The sequence below is a fragment of the Odontomachus brunneus genome, unplaced genomic scaffold, assembly GCF_010583005.1.
Source record: "Odontomachus brunneus isolate Ranch 3 - 2012 unplaced genomic scaffold, Obru_v1 Obru_scaffold_039, whole genome shotgun sequence".
In the NCBI taxonomy this organism is placed as follows: Eukaryota; Metazoa; Arthropoda; class Insecta; order Hymenoptera; family Formicidae; genus Odontomachus; species Odontomachus brunneus.
The window spans coordinates 111,571-116,032 of record NW_022639489.1 but is presented as its reverse complement, the minus strand read 5'-3'; the positions used below and the strand labels follow the sequence as shown (position 1 = coordinate 116,032).

The following is a 4,462-nucleotide window of genomic DNA, read 5'->3' as shown; positions in this document are numbered from 1 at the left end:
TTATATATATATATATATATATATATATATATATATATATATATATATATCAGTGAGTTCATATGGTTCCTATTTGTTCAGGTTTTTTCCTTTCCTCAAGGCTTTTAAATGTCGGGAAACTGTTGAATAATAAATTTTAATTGTCTCGAAAATTCCTCTAACTGCCGAATCTCCTTCCAACGTGGCTTTCAAAATTTTCAAGGTCTGTTTCACCAGACTTTAACTTCCCAAATCAACGCCTTGTGCTCCGATTGCTCACAATATCATTACAAAATGCTATATTAATATTTCGCGTTAACTCGATCGCACTATGACTGAGTTTGAACTCGTATAAATAAATCATGTGAATTTTCTTATTTTCTCAAATTAAAAGTGAACAAAACCATGTATAACGTTATAAGTGAAGCAATGCACACACATTAATGTGGAAGACATGCACTTTTCAAACAGTACATGTACACAGCACCATTTACATGGCAAAAAGCTAAACTACAAAGGAGAAAAGTTATATTACTCCAAAAACATTTTTCTTGCAACAATATTGCTAATATTAGCAACTTGAATTTATATACAGGCACAATTTGACAATGATTTATCGAATGCACAAGCAATCCCTCAATGTATTTGATGCAAGTTTTATGCACAGGATACTATTGAACGATCGCAAAATTTCTTCAAGCTGCACGTATCATATAATGTGTCTGTTGTAATTACCGCTAACATATTATTTCAACATATATAGCTATGCACACACATAGCAAATATGTTATGCATCATGTACTCGTGTGGAAATAACTCCGCGCCCCTGACGACATTGAGTAAGGTCTTTAATTGTTCCAATTTGACCAAAATTAATCTTATATATTTATTTTATTATTTCTATTTTTTTTATGCTTTCCTCGAGCAGTTATACTTTTAACATATATCTATTATTTGTGGAAAACATGATTAGATTGCTCTTAATTTTGATGACAAATTTTTCGACCAATTTTTAGTAGTATTCTCTCAATCAAAATGTTACGACGCTCATTGTTTTTACAGATTACATGCTATATTATATTATAGCATACATATATACACACACACACACACACACACACACACACACGCACGCACGCACGCACACACACACACACACACACACACACACACACACACACACACACATATAAAGTACTCATTTTAAAACTTTCCATCTCAATATTTTTAAAAATATTCTACAAAAAAAATATTTAATATAAAACTTGTAGAGTTTTGAGGGGGCCATAAAAGGCTACTATTTGTCTGATCTTAGATGGAACCGTTAAAATCACGTCAAAGTCAACTTGAATTTTTTTAATGAAACCTACTTTTTGTTGCATATTTTAGCTTATCTCAAGAGCTTTCCAAAACACTATAATAACCTATTTTTTCATTAAGTACTTTTTAAATAATAACACTTGAAAGTTACAGTACCGTATACACACGAAAGAGATAAATCCGATCGAGTAACCTTCGCGTGGTACACCTTGGGTAATGCTAATGCCAGCGGTACTGTAACTTTCAAGTGTCATTACTCAAAAAGTATTTAATGAAAAAATATGTTATTATAGTGTTTTGGAAACCTCTTGAAATAAGCTACAGAATATGCAACAAAAAAAAAGGTTTCATTTAAAAAATTCAAGTTGATTGTGACCTTAACATCCAAAGTCAGACAAATAGTAGCCTTTTATGACTTCTTCAAAGTTCTACAACTTTTATATTAAACATTTTTTCATAAAATGTATAGTTTTAAAAATATTGAAGTGGAAAGTTTTAAAATGAACACTCTGTATAATTTTATCTACGGAAGAAAATATCGACTCCAAATTTGTTTAAAAAGAGTTGTTAAATCTAAAAGCAGAATTTTAGGCTAATTCGTAAAAATACTTGACAAAAGATTTTTATTCAAAGTTCACTAGTTCCAAGATTGCAACGTCTACGCATGTGGCGAGCAGAATAATGTATCTAGGAATCCAACACTATCCAGAAAAAAGAATTACAGAAAGAGAGCAGTAAAGAAGAGAAAGGGAGGAGAGGGAGAGCTTGAAAGAGAGAGAGAGAGAGAGAGAGAGAGAGAGAGAGAGAGAATCGATAAACCAATTGCAGATAAACGAGAGCGGACGCCTTTCCAGCGAGAGAAAGGCCGCGGAGTAGAAGCGCGTAAATAAAGCGCATCGTTGCAACTCGTCGTGGACATCGGCAACGCGCAATGTGCAATACGGACGTGCGGACGGCAACCTTCCGGAGAGTTGATTATCGTCGATTAGAGAATCATTGAGTCTTCAATGTCGGTCTCTCTGAAAATTAAATACGCGCGCACACAGAATGTGAAGCCAACATTCGTTACGTGCATATACGCATCGCGAAGCTCTGTCGTTTTGCCCTAAGAAGCAACGTTCAATTCACATGCCGAAGAATTTTGACAACATGTCACGAAAATGATCACTGTACGTGAAACAAGTTCGACATCTATTAATAAAACACGTCTATCAAGTAATCTAACAAAGTCTGAACGTTCTCCAACAGCGACACCAGATTTGATTTACTGGAATTTTTCTGTAGCTGATAATAAATCTATGGAAATTAAGCGAGTTGTCATTAGTTTATTACATTGTCTATTATTAATGGGTTCTTCAAGCAATAAGGCAATTTTTTTCGACGAGAATACCGAGGAGAGGGAAAGGCGATTCGTCACCTCTTTGCATGACTTCAATTATTCAGTGTGAATAACTAGAAACATATTCTTTTATTATAAATAAGCCTTTCGTATGAGAATATTTCTATCAGTTCTATAAAGATGTTGAAAGACAGTAAAATAAAATGTTTTTAAACATCTAATTGAATTTTCTAAATAAATTTACACAAATCTCAAAATGGTGAAAGGGAAAGATAATTATTTTGAGTAATTAATAGATGAAAGAAAGTTTTAATTACTCGCGATATGAATTAAATCAACGACTGTACATGCACCAATACGTTTATAGTGCTTTTGTTATAACATGTACTTTTCGTTATAACTACACATTATATTTTCAATAATAAATATTCAAAACATAAATAGAAGCCCCTTTAAAGCGGAAGTGCCGCGTGAATTCGCTCTATTATTCATTCTCATTCGAAATCCCGCTTAAGGATCACAGATAAAAATCACTATCATCACGCAAGTATAGATTTATCGCAACTTCCTACGCATTTGTCTAATGAGGGTTGCCGTGCATAAAAGCCGTTCTATCATGGTATAGCGACTTCATTAAGGAACATGTCACATTTCTATCACATTCAGCCCAAGTACTAAACAGAAAGAAAATAGCCAGAGTAAATACATTGCTATTTCTTATGATGGTGCTAAAACATTAATTCAAATACATCGATAACAGCGAGACGCATTTGAAAAGCAAAATGATTATTTCAGAAATGTCAAAACGTAATTATTTGCAGTATGATACGATAACCTTTAGTAAAAAAGTATATTCTCCTATCTAGTGAGAGTTCTATTTTTCTTTTTCCGTTACATAGTACTTAAGGATTCTGGTTATTCGCTATGACCATGTTGAATCGTCATGGTGACGTCAAAGGCGAGAAAACGCATGCCCAAAATTCTTACGCACAATTTTCAAATAAAAAGAAATTTGTATAAAACAACACTTTAGATCACTATACATACTTGTAAAATGCTCCGAAAACTATTCTTTCCTCTTAGAAATTGATAAATAGTCAAAATATTAACGAGGCATGCAACCTTCCTCTTTTTAACGTATCTTTTTTTTATATGATTTCATCACGTCATTTTTATATTTGATTAAGTTTTATCTTATTCACACAAATATCTTTTTATTTGAAAATGGCACACAAGAATTTTGGGTATGCGTTTTCTCGCCTCTGACATCGTTAATCAAGAGAAGAAAGATTGGTGGAAGAGTAGGAAAAAGAAGAAAAAAAATATTTTCTCGATGGCAACATTGGAAAGACGTCTCTTGTAACACATTCGAGATAATGTCATCTGAATCTCTTCCGCAGCGAATCATTCGAAGAGCACGCATATAACAGAGTGCACCCCCGCTCCGAGTATGCGAGTCGCAACTACCGCAGTTCAGCGCGAGTTCGTTAATATACCCATTGTGATATCGTGATGAGCATTGACGATACGGGTGTTGCTTGTTGGCGGCGAATTGCTGTTGCGGTTGTTAATAGTGGTGGTGCTGCTAACTGTAAGAGTGCCATCCGTTATAAGGATGGATTGACGCGCGTCGGGGTGCGCGTATGCGGCCCTGACGAACGCCATTCGCTGTTACGACCCTGTAACGTCCCTACATACCCAAGCTACGATGCTGATGACTCCCGGAGTCATTCATTCTCCGCCACTTTCTCTTTTCGTGCGTACAGACGCGTCTCTCTCTCTCTCTCTCTCTCTCTCTCTCTCTCTCTCTCTCTCTCTCTCTCT

At 34.8% G+C, this 4,462-nt stretch overlaps 1 protein-coding gene across 11 annotated transcripts in view; it reads right to left on the bottom strand.

The window, feature by feature from the left end:
* Window positions 1-4,462, bottom strand: part of LOC116844167 (RING finger protein 44) — a 49,924-nt gene that overhangs the window by 8,221 nt on the left and 37,241 nt on the right. The window lies entirely within an intron of this gene.